This window comes from Venturia canescens, chromosome 8 (assembly GCF_019457755.1).
Source record: "Venturia canescens isolate UGA chromosome 8, ASM1945775v1, whole genome shotgun sequence".
Lineage (NCBI taxonomy): Eukaryota > Metazoa > Arthropoda > Insecta > Hymenoptera > Ichneumonidae > Venturia > Venturia canescens.
This window is the reverse complement of record NC_057428.1, coordinates 7134541-7156904: the sequence shown is the minus strand read 5'-3', so window position 1 is coordinate 7156904 and position 22364 is coordinate 7134541. Positions and strand designations below refer to the sequence as shown.

Sequence of the window (22364 nt, the reverse complement as noted above, 5' to 3'; positions counted from 1 at the left end):
ACGCGATTCAACGAACCACACGACACAGGTGACCGAGGACGGTCTGGATATCCCCAACTGAGATACAAAATGGTAGAGGGGCTGATCCAGGGTGAAAGTAACTATACTAGGTAACGTAAATGAATAATAGCTGAGTCGAATGTATTATAATTCATGATTGAGTTTATTAATCGATATTAATCGCGACTTACAAAAAAAGAAAGACCGGGAACAATACTCTAACGGTACGATTGCGCTAGTGCACACCGTCACGTGTAAGTTCAAGCGTTTTTATTATAAAAAGAACGAACACGAAAGAAAAACAAAATGCGGTGTTTTTAAATTAAAAAAAAATATGCATTCAATAAAAATTTTTGAGATTCTCTTTACAAGAATGAAGATTTTATTCATTTATTATTTTATAGAAGGTTCGAATCTATTATTGTTTCATTGTCGCATAAAAAAATGTAAATTTTTGATATTCAATAATTTTGTGATTGTTTTTAAATTAAAAAAATAATTTTTTTTATCGACTCGATACAAAAATGATAAATTTTGTGATCTGTTTCGCATGAAATTTCCAAATTTTTGAATTTTCTAATGATTTCACTTTCGCTTTGAAAAAAAATGATTCTTTTTCGATCAGACTCGATACAATTTTCGAAAGGAATAATAAATTACGCGATTAAAAAAAAATAATAATAACTTTTCAGATTCTATACAATTTTTACAAAAGTGAGGCATTTCTTGTCTTATCTCGAAAACAAAATAATCAATCGTAAATTTAATTCTGAAAAAAATTTTTTTTGTGTATGTTCGCCACTCAGAAAACAATAAATAAAATTTAAAAAATAATAATAATAAGGATCGAGTCATATGAGGAATCTTGAAAAAAAACGAACCCAAACTGTTCAGGCTCTCCTGATGTAAAAAAAGGATTCTACCCAAGAAGCTTATAATCGAACGAACCCGAACGACCACAACCCTCTTGGACAGAAAAAAGAAAAGGAAATTTGCCAGGAATTTTGAGATAAACGAATCCAAACTGTGCTAGCCTTCATGGTTAGATCGGAAAGGAAAATTTATTGTTTTCGTGTTTAATTGTTTTCTGAGTGTACTTTTGCGAAAGCAAGTTATGGGTCAGATTTTCGAAACAAGACTACCTTTCAAAGTCTCTACGCATGATCTTTATACTCATTGAAACAAAGAAATAATGATAATAATTCGACTAGATTTCGACCATTTTTCTGGTCCACTTAGAAATTTAATCTCGCATCCGGGATTCCCCGTCTAAAATCGTTCATTGGTGCTTCACTTTTATAGCTGAGTCGTAATTGGTCAGATGAATCATTATTCACGTCGCGCATGCGCGAGCATTTTCTATTTTTGAAACAAATTGAATATAATAAAAATTTTTAATTAAAATTTCCACCAAATTGCTAATAATAATTTCGGCCTTTAATTTTCGTTTTGAATCTCATTACAAACTGGAGTATTTAAAATTAAATACAATAAAAGAATGGCGTATCGGAAATTAAGTTTGGAAAGATGATGCGACAGGAGACCCCTAAGCGTGTCATCGGTGGAAGGAATAGTCGATCAGAAATAAACGAGACGTCTAAAACAAATTCGAAGATAACATAAGAGGCATCTGTAATTCAAATTTACTAGATTTGAACGTATTAATCAAGAAGTGATTAGAGTAACGATGGCAACGCTTTGATGATCCACGGATCCACATTACGTTTCGATATTCTCCGACTCTCTTATTTTAGGAAAGAGAGGGGAGAAACGGTGTTTGTTGCTGAGCGACGAGACCAAGGAGACTATAGGAAAGGAGTCCAATCTCCGTATTGGGTGCCTGTTAGAAAAACGTTCGTAATAATATCGGGAACTCAGGTTCGAGGAACGGCCACTACGCGTCGCATTGTCGTTACGTACGAACATATATAGTAATAAAATAAATGTCGTTAGTGAAGCTGATCGTCATGGCGGCGGAATCGTGGATTTAAAGAGCTTTTGGGCCTGTCAAAAATTGTTGAATCAACAATTATGAGCGTTTGTGATCGAAAGTATTAATATGTATTGTAATAATATTTTCCAGCAATGTGACACCCAGTGCTTCACACATTCAAAGTATCAGCTGATTCCTCCTTATGAGTCGTTGCTGAGGAAACCATAGCATTCGCGAAACTGCCGGTTCATATACTCATGCCGAAAGAAATTATTTCTGTCACAAGTTTTTTTTTAATGATATTTATGAATATTTTAAAATTATATTGATAACTATAGCTCTTGTGACTACAATTACTGTTTCATAAAACCTTAACATATCAAGCGGCTCGGATAAGCCAGTAGCATTTTCTACCGTTTGGATATCAAAATTTTCCGTAGTGCAATGGTTTGATAACATGGTTCCATGACTGTAAATCACACGACAAAAAAAAAAACGACAAAAAATCACCCTACAAAATATCACACCAACAAAATATCACAGTAGTAAGGCTACGCCGGTTCTAACCCACGGGGCTCTCAGAGGGGAGCGGTGTGCGAGGAAGAGCCGGGTGTGCGGGAGGGGGGGGGCAGCGAAGGGTTAGGAGAGGGAGAGAGAGGTGAGTATAAGAGAAATGGAATTATTGTGTCCTTTGAAAAAAGAAGGAGAGATAGAGCCGATGGTAAGTGTGAGAGAGATGGAATGAACGGAAGAAAAATTGTGTGTGTGTGTGTGTGTGTGTGTGTGTGTGTGTGTGTGTGTGTGTGTGTGTGTGTGTGTGTGTGTGTGTGTGTGTGTGTGTGTGTGTGTGTGTGTGTGTGTGTGTGTGTGTGTGTGTGTGTGTGTGTGTGTGTGTGTGTGTGTGTGTGTGTGTGTGTGTGTGTGTGTGTGTGTGTGTGTGTGTGTGTGTGTTGAGATGAAAATATTTAGTTTGGAATACCATGAGGGAGAGGGGGAGAGAGAGAGCAATTGATGAGAGAGATGGAATTATTGTGTCCATTGAAAAAAGAAGGAGAGATAGAGCCGATGATGAGTATGAGAGAGATGGAATGAGTTGATGAGTAGGAGAGAGATGGAATTACTTCTTTCAAAATTTTGTGTGTCCCACGTACTGAGGAATGCGTAGGGTCGTATGTAGATAAGGAAGAGGCGCACAACGAAGGGTCGAGAGTTGGAGAGAGAGAGAGGTGAGAGAGATAGAATTAACTTTACCATATATTCTAGAAGAAAAAAATATAAGAGGTCTGTCCGCTCTAGATTTTGAACTCTGGGTGTGTGTTGAGATGAAAACATTGTTTCATCATCGCTTGAAGAGAATGCACGGCCGGATGTAGATAAGGAAGGGGGAAGGGTCTGCAGTTGGAGAGCAAAATGAACTTTACCAAATATTCTACAATAATTCTATAAGTAGACTGTCCGCTGTTGAACTTTTTCAACATTGGTGGAATTGTTTTTCTTGACTTCAGTTTGAAAAGTAATCTCAAGATGGATAGATGTGCGAGTATGTATGCGATCCATCCATCGAAAGAACATTGGACGTTGACTAAAAATGAACTCGAATCAATTCCTAAAGTTCTGCTTATAAAATATTATGGCAAATTCATTCCATCGCTATGGGATCGATTACCTGAACATCTGAAGAGTGATAGTGAAGTTTAGTCTTATCAATATTGTCATGATCATTTTAATCCACCGTCCATGTCGACTCATATTGATGCTCTAGGACCAATACGTCGAGAGTGTGAAAAATGTTGGATTATGGAACAACTAGTGAATATTTATGCAATTTATTGTATACGAAATCCGCGTGAAATGACGGCGGAAGAACTCCTCATTATATCACCATCAACCTTCAAGAAATATTTCAGTGACTTTACGGATGTTTTGTGGGAGCGTTTTCCATATTACTACAAATTTGACGTTGAAATTCAATCGTTGCGTCGATGCCATGATCATTGGAATACAGCTTCGATGGAAGATCACATTGATGCTCTGGCCCCTCTACGAAAAAATTGTAGAAAATGTCGGGAGAGTGACACGCATGAACGTGCAGAGGTGGAGGGGAAATAATCGTCAAAGTTCCAGAGAAATCGAGAGCAACGTCGTCAGTCAGCTGCTACATTAGTTCGAAAGCAGACGAGAAAAAAAAATCACTCTTCAAAATGGAGTTTACATCTCTGAACAAAGGTGCCACGCTAGAAAACAACATACCAACGAAGAAGCTGATTGAACTTGAGGTCGAGACTGATCATTCAATTCATCATATTCGATCGGTGAAAACGAAATTTGGAAAACGATACATCGCCAATATCGGAGACCAATTCATGGTCTTTCTACCGGGGAGACTTGCCGAGGCTTTCGACCAAGACGAGGGCGAATTCGAAAAGCTGTTGGAGGCTGCTAAGGCGAGAGAATATGGAACTACATGGAAACGTTTGCCGACAAGTGGAGTAAAATTTTGTTCAAATATATTCCAAAATCTTTGTAAAAAAAAAGCATCGATGTGAAATATCAGAGTGGAGGATGAGGAGGAGAGTTTATAATAAAAATATGAAAAAAAGTATCATCGTAAAAAATGTTTTGTTTATTAGAAAATCCCTCGTTCACACAATGCTAGATATACATATAACCAACTTCTGAGCGATTTCACATTCGCATTCGCACAATTGTATTTCGAATTCTGATTGTTGTGATGATGGTGAGGACAATCGAGGCGACTTTTCGGCAACTTCTGCGACGATGGGCAGTCCAGTGTCTCCATATCGATAATTTCCGATGACAGATCCAAGAAATTCTTCAGCCACAAAGACTTTTCACATCCTTTAACGTATATAGCACGAGCTCGTTGTAAGATTGTTTGAATGATTATTTTCGCTGTTGTGTATGGTAGATCCTCATAGTCCCATGAAATCCCGTGGACATTTCGTTCCAATCATTTGTTTGTTATTTTATATCGAGCGCGTCCCAAGTATATGGTGATTTGAAGAACAGCGTTAGAGGTTTATAAATTTTGTCGTTGGCTCGAATAATTGATATTTCTTTCGGGATAAATTCATTGCGTGAGCAATGGGTGAATTTTTTCACCCCACCACTCACAGGATTGTATTCAACGATGCGATCGTGTAGAATGAGACAGTATGCGCATGTTTGAGCAGGAATATTTGTGCTTGTTTCAATCGTTGTGCTTCGAGCAGTCAACCACAATGAGAGGAGCATATTTGAGAAAATCCGTTTTTGTAAGCCATGGTTCGGCCTCCTTATTATAGTACATCGGTTGAAAGTTTGTATACATATCGTATACTGCATACTGATTTTGCTGTATATTCAAATTCATGTTACCATAGGGATAACATTGTGAATTTAAGTATAATTTTACATCGGTAACATTGCAATGATCAAAATTGCTCGCATTTTGCCTTTTAACACTCTTTCGTCCTGTTTGGAATCCCAGGATTACATATTGAGGTTTTTCCAGCTGCGTTGATGTCTTGACAGACCACACGTGTTTCGATGTCGCTGGTAACATTGAATATTCATACAATTCCCACGTACGAAAACTCATTGAAATTGGAGTATCTTTGGCGATGAATTTCAACAGTTGAATTTTCCGTTTATCTGCCACGGTGACGTATGGAACGAGCCAGTCAATTTTTAACTCCCGACTGCCCGCAGGGCCAAAAGACGGTGGGTGCGATCAGTGGGTGGGGGGATATTCCTTTGTCGCCAGTTTTCTCAAAAACGGTGATAGTTGTGTTATTCGTAATGTAATTTTATAATTTTCAGCGGCTGCTTGAACTATTGCATTATCATCGGAATGTGATCCAGTCAAGATCAATTCATATTTTGCATTCACCACCACTTTTCGATAATCTTCAGCAAATCCCAGCAGCATGCTCAGTGGTATGCATACGTCAAAGTTGCCTGCTACGTCTACAATTTGTTTCGTCTCCTCAACATCGAGCCAACCGGTGTTCTCAAGCATTGCACTTCTCGCCGACGAATGAGATGCATATCCTTTGATGAGAGATATGATTCCCACATTTTTATTACAATCGATTTCAACTGCGTTAAGTTCATAACGCACCTCCTCGAATAACTGACAAATGGCATTGTTGACGAGGCTCGTTGCAGCTAACGCTATACCATCCGCCTTTGTTAGTTTACCGCAAATGTGAATTGAACTTTTGCTCGGTAAAATTGATAAATCTTGATGTTGGATTGAAATACGTATTTCATCACTATTGTTGTATGTTGACGATGCGTATGGTCGATGAGCAGAACCTCATAATGTATGACGGATTCATCAAACATGACGGGTGTCTCGATGTTTATGATTTCTTCCTCCATCGCAAGCAGCAAATGCCCAACATATAATTTCTCACACGGCAACTCCACGAATTTTGAGACCCAAACTCTGTAATAGTAGAAGGTTTTGAGGTGTTAACGCTTTCAGCGTCGTTCGACGACTGGTTTCGTGATCTTATGTTGGCTTATGAATATTGCCAATACGGTGATTGTAAATTATCCCCATCGAGATTTTATATGAAGTCTTATGGCGATTACTTCGCCGCGAAAATTTATTAAATCGCCATCCTGATCAATAAGACTAACAAGGAACATCACTTTGGTGTCCCCCTCCGATTTTCTTGAAACTGCTGTATGTGAAAGAGCATTCGAAAGTAAGAGACACGTATTTTTTTTTATCGGCGGAAAAACGGTTTTAAGGGGTGAAACCACCCTTGAAAGTAAGGCATGTCAGGGGGTGATTTTGCAGTTTCACCAGCAAGCACTCAACTGATTTTGATAAAACCAAAACCAAAATGTTTCTTATCTGAAGTGATGAAAAGTTCACCCTGTGCACGAAAAAAAAAAAAAAAAACAGGGGGTTAACCACCCTTACATTCTTATATATCTCACGCCACAATAAAAAGGAACGAATATGAAGGAATGAAACGGGTTCTATTTCCATGAAAACATGAAAATAAAGTTCACGTGTTTTTGCATTTTTGCAAAATAGCAGTCTTAAGGGGGTGAACTACCCCTTTTTTGAATTTTCGTACCGTAGGTGGTTTATTTCTGTTTTACATGTTTTTGCTGATTCGAAATATTATAATAGTTTCGAATCAAGATTTTCTGACGTATCGAAGTCAATACAAGACTCTGAATGGGTGAATCTCCCCCACTCGATTTTCCTCTTTATTCGCTATTTCAAAATTTCTCCCTGCATTTCGTTCAATTTGGTTGCTCTGCATCGAAATTACAAATTTAATAATTTTAGGAACATATAAAACTCGTATTGACCTGGATGGTGTCGGTTTGGCGGGGGGGGGGGGGGGGGGGGGGGGAAGTTCTCACAACTACTTTTTCGGTGATCATAGAAAGCTTGTAAACTGCACGTAAATGAATAGGTACCATGCTACAGATAAAAATGCCTCTATAAAACACTTTCATAACTTTGGCGGAAAAATAGAGGCGTAGACATATGATCCCGGTGTTTGTGCTAGATAAAAATGTTATCAAGTAGTTATGATCACCTGATATTTTTGGCATTCTCACACACCGAATAACATTAGTCATTCCGAATATTCTTGAGTCATGCATCAGATAAAAACGTTATCAGGCATCGTGAGATTAATAAATATTTTTTTCTTTCGATACTTATTTTCGAAGGCGGTAACCATTAGCATTGTACTAGTGCATTTTTGAGTGAGCTCCAAATCGTGCGTGCTTTTTCTGTGCTTTTGGTGTATTGTGCCTACTACTTTTACCAGCATGAAAGTCAACCCAATCAACGTTATCAAATTGTTACTGGCTACATTTGAAGCTATGAACATTGCACAAACTCCTGTTAATAATGCAGAAATAGAGATGAAGGAGAATTTCGAAAAAATTTTAATCGATTCTATGCAAGATTACAACGGGATTGAGATGATACAGGAAGAAACTCTTGATTTTCAAGAACCATTTAAAGAGTTCGAAGCAATTGCTGTTGAAGATATGATATGGCAAAAGGATGATGATGTCGATTCCGACGCTTGTTCTGGTGACGATGAGCTGAGCTATGATTATAAAAAAAAAGCTGTTGAATATTGGAGATCTGGTAAAAAAAAGAATTACAGTGTTGAAACCGTCAAACAAAAATACAAATCTGTAAAATCCATACGGCAGTTACGACGCTGGGCACAACAACTGAACAAGGGTGGTACATATAAAGAAAAACTTGCTCGAATTTCTGAATACACATTACGGAATATGAAAACTGCTGTAGACGCGGGTGTCATTGTTCATGATATTGACCTTCGAAAGTGGGCTCTACAGGCACAGAAAGAAATAGGCCATGAAGATATACGATTCAAAGCTTCTCATAACTGGCTATGGAAATTTAAGAAATCGCATCGCATTGTTTCCAGAAAAATTAATAAATTTATAACGAGAAAAACTGTGGAGGAAGAAGCGCTTCTGCAAACAAATGCGGACAAATTTGTTCAAGATGTTAAATTACTAATAGAAAAGTATGGGTCAAGTAATGTATATAATTCGGACCAAAGCGGTTTTCAACTGGAAATCCATTCAGCACGAACTTTAGCGATGGAAGGATCGAAAAAAGTTGAATGCGTTGTACAATCAGTGTCTTCAACGACCCATAGCTACACGATTCAGCCAACAATAAATGCCAACGGGAAACTACTTTCTCCACTTTTCATAGTATTAAAGGAGGCAAAAGGTGAATTTGGACCGAGAGTAACGAACGAATTGTTTAAGCCAGATAACGTCATAGTAACAGCATCGAAATCTGGGAAACTTACTTCCGGTGCGTATTATCGTTAAGGGTGCATCAACTTTTTCCAAAATATAGTTATAAATATATAATTTGTTATATGTTTACAGATCATTTTAAAATTTGGATGGAAAAAGTTTTTTTTCCGAATGTTGGAAGTGACAATGTATTACTGATTGATTCCTGGAGTGGACACTGCCCCAAAGTTGTACGTGAAGCCACCCCTCATGATAAAAAAATCATCACAATGATTATCCCAAAAGGTACAACTGGAAAAATTCAACCGCTTGATGTATTTGGATTCAGGATATGGAAAAATTTTGTACGACATTTTTCAGATAGTGTTCTATTAGTGGATGCTGATATAAATTTACATTTGAGGAATAATATAATCAAACTGCAATCTTTGGCCCACAATCAATTGTCATCTCCACGCTATATCAATCTTTTCAAATATTCATGGTTTAAAAGTAATTATATTACGGAAAAACCGGAATATTTCGAAAATCCTGTTGATTTTGGGTTCGGTCAATCAAAAACACACTGTGAAATACCTGGTTGCAATAATATAGCGATTATAAAATGTGCATGGTGCAAAAAATCTTTGTGTTTGAAACATTTTTTTGATGAATATCATTATTGTACAACGTATGAGCCATAATTGCTGGAAATGATAGGTTTTATTATATTTTATTTCGATATATGTACTTATCTAATAAAATCCGATTCTATACTATGAGACGGTTAATGAATTGTTAATGTGTATTGAAGTTTCATTTAAAAAATGTTCGTTAGTAAACAAGATCAACAGCATAGACTTATTCAGACTTCAAAGTTGAATCGTAGTAAATATCAAATGGCTCCCCTCCTCCTTCCCTTGCCCGCCAAGATTGAGGTCAATACGATCATTATACGTTCCTAAAATTATTGAATTCGTAATTTCGATGCAGAGCAACCAAATTGAACGAAATGCAGGGAGAAATTTTGAAATAGCGAATAAAGAGGAAAATCGAGTGGGGGAGATTCACACTTTCAGAGTCTTGTATTGACTTTGATACCTCAGAAAATCTTGATTCGAAATTATTATAATATTTCGAATCAGCAAAAACATGTAAAACAGAAATAAGCCACATACAGTACGAAAATTCAAAAAAGGGGTAGTTTACCCCCTTAAGACTGCTATTTTGCAAAAATGCAAAAACATGTGAACTTTATTTTCATGTTTTCATGGAAATAGAACCCGTTTCATTCCATCATATTCGTTCCTTTTCATTGTGGCGTGAGAAATATAAGAATGTAAGGGTGGTTAACCCCCTGTTTTTTTTTTTTTTTTTCGTGCACAGGGTGAACTTTTCATCACTTCAGATAAGAAACATTTTGGTTTTGGTTTTATCAAAATCTGTTGAGTGCTTGCTGGTGAAACTGCAAAATCACCCCCTGACATGCCTTACTTTCAAGGGTGGTTTCACCCCTTAAAACCGTTTTTCCGCCGATAAAAAAAAATACGTGTCTCTTACTTTCGAATGCTCTTTCACATACAGCAGTTTCAAGAAAATCGGAGGGGGACACCAAAGTGATGTTCCTTGTAAGTTATATATTGTCAATTCGACGATTTGTGATTGGTAGATAAATGACACTTGATGGTACTTCGATGATTTTATAGCCAGCCGGTACAGATGGAAAAAAATCATGAATTGTGTGAATTTTTCGTCCGTTGATGTATGCACCGGTTGTTATGTTACACTCGACTCGGATGGCGTTCACTTTGATAATGGATACCGGCAAATCAGACACGTGTCTTTTATTGGGTTCCAATCGCCGCGATGTAAAACCCAGAAAAGGTCCAATAGAATTGTTCGATGTAAAATCAATTGATTGATTACACTCAATTTCACTACGTAGCGTATAATTATTCGGCTTAAGCTGAAGTTGTATGTTTGTCAACTCAGCTTTCAAATATTTTTCAATATCTTCAATTTCATAGCTGCCCGTTGGAATGGTCAACACTTGCGTTCCAACATGAAATTCATTGCAACCAATGTCGATATTTGGAATTGAGTTGAACGTAGCAGCTCGACGAGTCCAAGAGTATAATTTTTGTCGGGCGATAGTTCGATGGGTGGAAAAAATTGTGCTTCGAGTATGGAGGACGTGCCAGTGATGGTAATGGTTAAACTATCATCCATGATGCTCGCAACTTTAGAACTAAACACATAGCTCCATAGTCTTTATTTATATAGTTTTTAATTGTCTCGCCGATTCAGCTGATTACACAAAAATTTTAAATATAAATGTCCACATATTATTGTGTCATATTCTTGATATTTTTTATAATTATATTTCACGCTACCAACATTAAACTATTTCATGAGTTCGGGTGGAGATGGAAGATTGCCAAAGCTGTCAAAGTATGTGATTCCTCGGCCAGATTTTTTATAAGCAACCCAGTGTGCACCAGGTCCCACATTATCATCCAAATTAACGATTGCTGATTCTTGCTCGAGTGGTCCGTCCGCAGGTAAAGTGTCACGCATGAAAGCACCGCGAAAGTTACGAATTTTCATGGCTTCCGCATATTTTAGCAGATCGATGTCGGTGAGTGGTTGATGTGGTAGCGTGATTATACGTTTTTTGACCCGAGGTAAAGACCCAAACCCTGTTTGTATGGTTTGAAGTGTAAACCTTTACCCAAAGCGATGGCCTCGAGTGTTCGATTGTGACGCTTACGTTCGTCCAATTCCTTTTTAGCCGCTTGAGCAGCATTTACAGCTTTGATTATTGCAGCACTGCCACCCGACAATGCTCCAACAGCGATAAGACCGGCAAAGATGGGTACGAGGAAGGGTAATAAACCGCCGGTTTTTTGAGGAACAGGTAGAATCCTAGGCGTGCGTACTTTAACGCCCTTTACACCAGCTCGCGCACCTTTCAGTGCAGACATTACGACTTTAAGAGAATCATCACTACGTATCATTGCTTTCTTCGCAGCACCGATAATCTTTTTTAGGCAAACACTTTTCGGGCGTTTCATACCCAATCCAAATTTCCTCTTAGTCTTCATAATGTTCGTCACAGCCCAAGCACTTGCACTTTCACCGAGACTCGCGTCTTCCGAGGTTACACGCTTCCAAGCTTGTTCAGCCAAAACTTTATCCGCTAAATGTCTTACTTCCAAATTGTCGCGATTTTTCGAATATGCAATATCATGCTGTTTGCAAGCTGCGTCCAGCGGATTTATACCTGGATCACCACGAGCAAGACGTTTGACCAATTTTGTGCCAGGTCCACAATATTGATAGCCTGGTAGATGCAATTCCACCGGGAGATTGTTAATTAGACTGTTGACAAGACCTTTGCCATGCACAATCACTACCACGCGGTGGTCGCAACACGACTGATCAGTATTATATTATAAAGTCGCATTTATATGATTTTTTTAATCAGTAGCATGCGAGATGAAGATGAAGAAACAAGGTGGTCAACTTCCCGTAATAAATTCCGATGAACTCGTAGGTGATGCAAAGAAAGTCAAGCGTCATGGGAACATACTACCTAGTAGCATTCGTACCGTGTTTTGTGGTCCATCGAATTGTGGAAAAACAAATGCTCTACTTACGCTCCTAATACATCCAAAGGGTTTGAGATTTGAGAACATTTATCTCTACTCGAAATCGTTGAAACAGCCGAAAAATCGACTTCTCGAGCAAATGCTGAAACCCGTAAAAGGAGTGGAATTCTTCCCATTTAACGAGCATGAACAAGTTGTGGCCCCCAGTGAAGCTCGGCCAAACTCAATATTTATCTTTGATGATATAGCATGCGAAAAGCAGGATAATGTGAGAGCATTTTTTTCCATGGGGAGACATGAGATTGTGGACAGTTTTTATCTATGTCAAACGTATACCCGAAACGTCTTGTGAGAGATAATGCAAATTTTGTTGTACTATTCAAGCAAGACGATATGAATCTAAAACATGTGTATAATGACCATGTGAATACAGATATGACTTATGCGTGCTTCAAAAACATGTGTATAAAGTGTTGGAAGTCGGATAAGTATGGATTCATCACGATTGACAAGGACAGTGAATTGAATGTTGGAAGATATAGAAGAGGATTTGATTCCTTCCTCACGGTCGATGATAAATGATTGTTCTATCAGTTTTAAAGACAGTCTAGAGTCTGACTTGCCTATGTCATCATGAAGAGCAAAGAACTTTTAAGGGAGAAGGCTGTATTGAGTGAACTTGCCAAGGCAAGTGATGCAATCAGACGGAAACATCGAATGTTGAAAAGTGGACGTGGTAGTGCTCAGCAGAGAATGCTAGATGTGTTTAAACCGATTGTCGAACCATTAGAGGAGCTAGTTTCGTATACGAAAAAACCGAAAATTAAGAGTGAACGTGTGATTATTAAGAAGGAGGAGGAGGAGGACAAGGAGGAGTCTCCATATTTCGGAGAAAATAGCACGCAGCAAGATATTTCTTTCAAAGACGATATTTGGCATGATGCAATTACTGATGAGAATGTCGATGTACCCGTAACTAAAAATAATGATAATGATGATGATGACAATAATTTGGAATCATCTGAAGATGTTGATAATTTGATACGTGAATATTTGGGTCTACTGCGTAGTAATAACAAAACAAGATTAGATGGCGTGTATGGAGTACGAAATCTCGCTCAAAACAGATTAATGATTGGTGATTCACCAATTCATTTCGAACTCGATCATATAGTGGTTGGAGATGAAAAGTATCCCAAAAGTATTGGCTTGGTGGAACTGCTTAAAAAAGAGCCCGAACTCAAATATATAACTCCAAATGACTTGGAGAAATATCAGAAAATTGTCATCACAACGAATGCTCATAAAAAATTTTATAAACGCACGGGTGCAGTACGTCAGGATAAAAATAGTAAATTTAAAAATTATATATCCCACATGCTGCGTAGCAACGATAAGAAGGGTGGTGCTCTGCCCCAGTACAAGGTAGCACAAAAGCATACTTCTATCGACTATGTTTATTGGGATGATCCGAATGACCTAGTGGATCGTCTTAGTTTATTGCTCGTATCACAAGCTGCTGGAAACTCATCACGTTCGAATGGAATCATATCGATTATCGAGGAATTGCGTGAAGCTGAAATAATTTATTAACATGTGAGGGCTTGCTTTCATCCACATTCCCAACATGAGCGTCGATGTGTTTGGACGAAAGTTGAGTAGATGTAGTGCAGGTCCTCCGGGTAAACCAGGTACTGGGTTCAATAAAACCCCAGACGGTCATTTTAATTTGGAACGAAAACGATTGGAAAACGTTGGCGACCCAATAAATGCCAGAGATGTTGTAACACTCGGTGTATTAAGTAAACACATTCATTCTATAACTCATAGTGTGACTCATATAACAAATCAAAGGTGCGAATCGAATGTGGCTGCTCTAGAGAAGCGTATAAAAGATGATCTCACCACTCTACGCAAGGAGATGAAAAATTTGGAAAGTACAATCGCGGAGCAAATAAAAGATGATCTCACCATCCTATTGAAGGAGATGAAAGATTTGGAAAATGCAATCGCGGAGCTTAAAAAGTGAAAAGTTGTGAGAGAATGAGCGTGCCGCGGTGGTAAAGGAGCTACATAAGCCAGCTCGACGAAATTACCCACGTCGACGAGTGGATATACGTTGCCTGGATGAGACTTGGCAAGCTGATCTTGTCGATATGTCTGCATATGCACAACACAACTCCAAGTATAAATTTCTCCTCACCGTCATCGATATATTCTCCAAATTCGCCTGGGCCGCACCATTGAAGAGTAAGAGTAGAAAAGATGTCACCGCTGCAATGGAATCAATTCTCAGCAAAAGACGCATACCCAAAAATCTTCCCGTCGATCGCGGAAAAGAATTTTGCAATACGGACTTTAAGGCTCTGATGAAAAAATATAATATACATTAGGGTGGTTCAAAAAAATCGACTATTTTTATTTCCTCAAAGCCCGCGTTTCTATTATTGCAGTGAGGTGAAAAAAGATGCCTGACAAAATTTGAGCTCTCAAAAAAATTTTTTAGAGGTCGCTCATCGCGATTTTCTATTTTTCATTCAAATAACACGGGGACGACGTTACTAGCTGCTTTTGAATTTTATTCCTCGGCAACGGATGAGGGTACGACAACGCCCAAGGTGGTTTTTTGTAGGGATTTGAACGCTCTATAAAAAAAGTCTCTTGTCGTTTTACGCTAAACCTACTCCTACAAAAGTTATTCAACGTCAAAATTGGCTTTGAAGAAAATTTCGACATTTTTTCACTTTTCCAGCGAAACCATCGACCTTGTCACAAAACGCTGTGGAATCTTTTTCGGAAATCATGTGATTTAGTATAATAGCGTGTTCTTAGATTATTACAAAATTGAATAATTTATAATAATATTACATTACGAGGTTATTCTTAGAGGAAAACTGCAATTTCCGTCGAGTGAATCGTTATATTAACAAAAAAAGTTCGAAGTTTCATTGACTCATAAGGTAATGCTTATTGTTAGTGAAAATTCCAAAATGCATCGGATTTTTCCACCTTCCATTTATAATTTCTTTTGGGGCATTCATTTTTTTTTTTTTTAGGAATGCAATATAAATACAGATTCAAAGTTATTCGAATTAAGTATAAATTGAAACGTCTAATGTAATTGAGTTGGAAAAATTGAGTGGAAATGATGTTTGGAATAATGGTTCATAGCCCTTACTGTAGAGCTACCCAGTATTCCAAACATTATTTCCACTCAATTATAAACCATAAACTTCCCCTAGGGAAAAAAAAGGTTGGGACAAGTACATTGATGGTCCCTCGTTTGCTGATAATTCCACCCATGAAAAAAATTCAAACAAAATTTTTTTTTAATTATAAAAAAAATTATTTCATAAAAAAAATACAGAACAATTCGAAAAAAATTTCACAAATCTTGAAAAAACGGTATATTAAAACAAAAAACTAATCTGTATCTATTTTTTAAAGTGTCAAAAGAATTAAATAACAAGTAAAAAAAAAAAAACCGAAAAATCGCGCTTGAAATCATTTTGGAAACCGATGCCTCATTCTTCTTATTTGATTCGAACAGCTAAATCAATTGAAAAAAATTCCATCTAATTTACGTGCAACATTAAAATTTATTATATCAATTCGAGGCCAAGTATTTTCTAATGAATTGAAAAAAGTTACCATTTGAATTACGTGCAGCACAAAAATTTATGATATCAATCGGTGGACAAGTATTTTATTAGTAACTCCAAATTTTGACATTATTGAATTGTTCTAAGAAGCTTTCAAATCCAAAAGAATCACATGCAAGCTAGCCATTTCTTACTCTGTGGTGGCAGAGACTTATAAGAAAATCGATTCTTCTCAGACTTTCAGGATCCTCTGGTATTATTCACAAAATTTGACGTCGATTGGATCGATACAAATTATGTTTAAATATGTGTTAAAAGTACTTGTCCGGCCCATCACTTTCCGTTTAAATTGTTTATCCAAATAAAAGTCAGGGCTTGTCTAGAACTGATGGATCACAAGTATTCATGCAGAGGGAATTGAGACAATTATCTTCAAGTAATTTTTACTTAATTGCACTAATTTAATAAAAAACGGAAACAAATTATTCCGCAATATAGAAGGGATATTATTGTGCATCGATAAATGAAAAAAATTGTACATAATGTATATGTTCAAGCTTCCAAAATAACTCTGCAGTTTACATTCGATGACGGCAATTTTTACTTCCCACTTATTCTTCCAGCAAACGAGTTCCATTCGGAATAAGAACTAACCTATACTATTATTAAGAACATTAAATTATTAATGAATCGCATTTCAACAAATTTTTAACGAGATTCTGCCGTGCCATTTCGTTTTTTTATGATTGATTCTTTATTGAATAAATAGTGATGGGCTGGACAAGTACTTTTAACGCATATTTAAACATAATTTGTATCGATCCAATCGACGTCAAATTTTGTGAATAATACCAGAGGATCCTGAAAGTCTGAGAAGAATCGATTTTCTTATAAGTCTCTGCCACCACAGAGTAAGAAATGGCTAGCTTGCATGTGATTCTTTTGGATTTGAAAGCTTCTTAGAACAATTCAATAATGTCAAAATTTGGAGTTACTAATAAAATACTTGTCCACCGATTGATATCATAAATTTTAGTGCTGCACGTAATTCAAATGGTAACTTTTTTCAATTCATTAGAAAATACTTGGCCTCGAATTGATATAATAAATTTTAATGTTGCACGTAAATTAGATGGAATTTTTTTCAATTGATTTAGCTGTTCGAATCAAATAAGAAGAATGAGGCATCGGTTTCCAAAATGATTTCAAGCGCGATTTTTCGGTTTTTTTTTTTTTTTACTTGTTATTTAATTCTTTTGACACTTTAAAAAATAGATACAGATTAGTTTTTTGTTTTAATATACCGTTTTTTCAAGATTTGTGAAATTTTTTTCGAATTGTTCTGTATTTTTTTTTATGAAATAATTTTTTTTACAATTAAAAAAAAATTTTGTTTGAAGTTTTTTTTATGGGTGGAATTATCAGCAAACTAGGGACCATCAATGTACTTGTCCCAACCTTTGTTTTCGCTAGGGGAAGTTTATGGTTTACATTTGTATTCAACATCTAACAACTTGAAAGCATCAATTTGTGAGCGCTTCAATCGTACACTCAAGAATAAAATGTGGATTCAATTTAGTTTTCGCGGAAGTTGGAAATGGATTGATATTCTCGATACATTAATTGAGAAATATAATGCTACACAGCATCATACGATAAAGATGGAACCGAAAGATGTGAACGCTGCGAATGAGGCGCAACTATTGCATACCGTGTTCAAAAAAAAATCAGAGTTCGATATAAAACGAGTGAAATTCAAAATCGGTGATAAAGTGCGCATAAGTAAATTTAAAAATGTATTTGAGAAAGGTTGTACGCCAAACTGGACAACTGAAATTTTTACAATATATCGAGTAAGAAAAACTAATCCAGTTACTTATAATATAAAAGATTATCAGGATGAGCCCATCGCAGGTGGTTTTTACAAGCAAGAGCTGCTTCCAACGAAAAATCCCGACACGTATTGAAACGTAACGCCTGCGGAGCGGCCCGAGCCCGCTCGAACTCTCGAATATCACGCGAACCGAAAACATCGCGGAGCGATGCACAGGCGTGCGTCCCAACCGGCGGCCATTTTGGCTACTGGCACAAAGGCCCGAGCGAGCCGGCGGGCAACGCTCTGAACAGCGCCAGTTGACGAGAAATCAAACTAAATTATATTTTCCTTATTCTAGTTGTTTTCAAACTTTTTATTTATCAATATGAGCGTAATTAGGCTCAAAATGTCGGAAAAAATAGCCGCTATCGAAGAAAATTAAAGAAAAGGTTAAATCTTCTAGAAAATTTGTACAATTTCAAATAGAGCGAGACGCTTGACTACAGCGCATGCGTGGGGCTAAACGTTCATTGGGCTATAGGAACCCGACCGTGACTTTTTCTGATTTTCCGAATAAAATGAGAATTAACGATATTAAATGAAACAATGATGCCAAATCATTCAGACGATTAAATGATGACAATTGGCATTATAATGTTGTTATTTTAAAGTCACGGTGAGCTGAAAATTAATCAAAGCGGAATTCGGAGCATCGGGCAAAATAGCGATCAGCCAATAACAAGGCGCGAATATATGGTAGCGAGCCAATAGAGAAGCCCGTTATTCGAGAGCCAGTTCACCCTACCTCTAGAACCAACTCGGATCTCCTAACCTCAAATAGAAAAATACACTCTATTCTAGTAAAACCTAAAAATCCTTTTTCCTATTATTCCTTTGGATGCCTGGGGTATTGGTGAGACTCGGCGACGTATCGATCCCGTAGTCCAGGGTCCACTCCACTTAACCTATAATTTCCGAATTTTCGCTGCACGGGACATTGGTGAGACTCGGTGACGTATTGATCCCGTGGTCCGTGGGCAAAATTACCTACCCTAGTGAATGCTCAGGACATTGGCGAGACTCGGCGACGTATCGAGCCCGTGGTCTGGGGTTCACATCCTAACCTGTCTTGTGTCTTTGAACATTGGCGCCATTCGGCGACGTTTGAGGCCCGTGGTCAAGCACAAACTTCCCACCTAGCATTTTTTGGGTTTATTCAGAATAGAGGCGATAAATAAATGATTTTATGATTAATTATGATTAAATTCAAGATTGTTTTATAATTTATCCGATTTGGTTGGGTCGAACGAATTAATTAGCATTAGAATTGAATAATTCAATAATCCGCTGTCCATTTGAACCATTGTACGACATCAAAGTCAAAATAAATCATCCGAACCAATTATAATCAATTATAACGAATAAAAACAAATAACAAGCGAATAAGAGCATTAATTCAAGAGGCAGCGGTAAGATTAGAGTTTGTATAGCCACCAAGCGATCATAAATTGAAAAATTGTAAAAAGAAAGCGTACCACACTCTTGAATTAACATGAAGCGTAAAATCCAGGCTTAGGCGGTTAGGAATCCAGGACATCGGTGTCAATCATCAAAATTGCGAATTACATTTTTTTTTGAAAAATCTCATGCAAAGCGTGCAGGAAGGGAAGTAGAACAAGCGGAAGCGTCTTTTATTGTACAAATAAAAATAGAACTAATTTGAAAATTCAGTCGAAATTTTCGAACAGTAAAACGCTCCGTTTTTCCGGGTCTTTCGAGTCTTCTCTCGCCTGATTCGGTCAAACAACGCGGACAAATAAAAATTAAAATTAAAGACGCGTATCATTTTTGTAAAAACACAGAATTACTGTTGAATAAATTCATTTTGTTATTTATCAATACAATCCTCGTCTCTCGTCTCGTTCATACCTGCTCCTTTTAAGAATAAGGTAGCTCGAACCGACGCGTGGCGGCGTTCAGGCCGGGTCGGGAAGAGCGTTACGTTACAGTATCTCATTGAAAAAGTGTTGAATAAGCGTGGCAGTCAGTTGTTTGTGAAATGGCTAGGTTTCGACAATACACACAATAGTTGGATAAGTAAGGATGTAATGTGAACAATAAAGACAAAAAAAAATTTCAATGTCTGGTTTATCTTTATGACCTTTTCCAAGCAAGTCTTTAGCAGGTAGAATTCACAAAAAAAATTTTTACATTAAATGTTGAGGGCGAGTCCTTTCACACACACACGCCTTCCACGGAACTTTGAGGAATACTGAAATGACCCCATGGAAACGTGTCTACCGTTCCAGATATAATGTATCGCTTGTCATCTTGTGGATTCAGAGCGATTTTTGTCTCCGTAATGGTATAGACATTATGTAATTTTGCGCGAATTGAAGATTGACAACGCTTCATTTCAATCTGCTCACCGAGATATTTCACATAATCGTCGAATGTTATGGTTTTCGCAACAACATTACTCTTGACTCCTTTAGCTTTTTTAACTTCGTTCTTGCCCTCAACTCATGTCGCATACATTTTCGATCTAAGTCCAACAAATTCAGTCATTATGGCCCCAATGTTCTCATCCTTCATGAGACCCGGAACCTTTTTGTTGACAAACGGTATGCCATAGACGTTGTCTTGAGGATAGTCACTGGTGTCATATTTCTCGAGATTACATTTCATGTCCTCATATGCATCGTCACACTCAATATGGTAGATTAAACTATTAGTATCTGTATACATGACTTTACATTTATTCTGATACGTCGGCATCATGAACTCGTGATGGAATTCATATAAACAAGTTTTCGAGATCTCTAAAATGGACATGCCGACATATATCGGTTTGTTAAACATGACTTGGAGATTTCGCAACTCTACAGCGATTAAATTTTCCGCAAAAATACTTCGACTGTGAAAGTTAGGTTTAGCAATCATAGCTTCTGCTCCATATCGGCCTGCCCATTTCGTTAAAAGTTTAACTTGAACGTGACTACGAACATCCTCCATGGTTTTTCCAAACATTCATTAATTTGAATAGATTTTTTTCAAAATCATTTTTCGCACGTGTACGAAACTGCGTATTCAAATCAATGTATGTTTTGAACCAGGAAGATTGCTTAAACTTCAAGACTCTGTGTATTTTGGTGATTTTCAAACCATGTTTCAAACACTGCTGTAATGCACGATAATGTATGACATATCGTTTTTTCGCATTCACCGTTGCAAGAAGCTTCTCTTGCTTCGTGCCCGGAGGTTTGTCATGCGTTGGACAAAATGGCAAATCACTATGTGCATTGTGCAAATGTTTTAGATATTCCAAATCAACTTCTAGTATATAACCAATTTCAGAGTCAGATGGATGAGACTCGATGTTGAAGTTTGCAATGTCTTCAATCCATTCGAAATCTGCATAAGGCAGTGGTTGACTCATTGCCCATCCATACAAATTGTTAACATCGAAGTACATTAAATATGATGATGGAACAGATGGGTCATACGAGTCCATATACTTATTATTAGCACGAGCATGTCTTTTGGAGCATTGACTAAGACCACCTCGAATACCTCTCTCCACGAACAATATCATATCGATGTCTGTGAGCAATTCAAACTTTACCTTTGTATATTTCATCATGGCATCCCAGGTATACCCGGTAAGAGTGTAGTAAAATGCAGGGTCAAGACCATAACTTTTCAGGCATGTATCGCGAAAATTCTCAAAGATGTCGGCTAATAGTAATACGTCAGTCTTCAAGTATAAATCGCTGTATTCGCCGAGCGTTCGCATTGAAAATCATTCCCACACATATTTCGCATGTGCATACTCCTTTTCGGAAACTGTTGAATCAGTTAAAGAGCTGTAAAACGCTTCCCGCGGTGGAAGCTCCGTTTCATTCAACTTTTCAAAACTATCAATATACTCGTACGGGAAGACACCTTTTCGCGTCAATAAATGAAAATCGTTCACATCTTGGAATTGTGATTTCAACGTAGCGAGTTTGTTTGCAGTTAAGAATGATGCGAATTTATCGAGACTTGTATTGAGAAATCTGAGAGAGTCGATGAAACGTAATTTTATATTTTTTCGTGTGTCTTTGGTTGTTTGAACCGTTTTCGAGAAGGGGATGTACTTTTCTTTTGTTATCGGGAGCAAATCGATTTTTCCCGCGAACGCAGTCGCAACTTCTTTTATGATGAAATGCGCGTCATAACCGGATAAATTATGAAAAATTATTGGCATGAAAAACGAATTTTAATAGTTTAAATTACAATTTGAATGAGCCGGACCTCTGAATTGGCCTGTCAGATGGGAATTATCGCGAACACGCTCATCACCTTCGACAAAAGGTTTCTCGCATATATGACACTCTTTGTCTTACCGAAATTTTTTCCATTCTTGCGGAGTCAATTGTTTCATTGGAACATTGGTTAGGAGAATTTTTCCAACGCGCAAAGCTAATTGTTTTAGTTCTTCAACGAACCATTCCACACTAGGGTGGTTAAAAAAAATCGACTATTTTTATTTCTTCAAAGCCCGGGTTCCAATTATTGCAGTGAGGTGAAAAATGATGCCTGACAAAATTTGAGCCCTTAAAAAAATTTTTTAGAGGTCGCTCATC

The 22364-nt window shown here is 37.3% G+C and overlaps 1 protein-coding gene across 11 annotated transcripts in view; it reads right to left on the bottom strand.

Annotated features, from left to right (window-relative positions):
• Positions 1-22364, bottom strand: part of LOC122415452 (uncharacterized) — a 181459-nt gene that overhangs the window by 101552 nt on the left and 57543 nt on the right. The gene's annotated exons all lie outside the window — the stretch shown is intronic.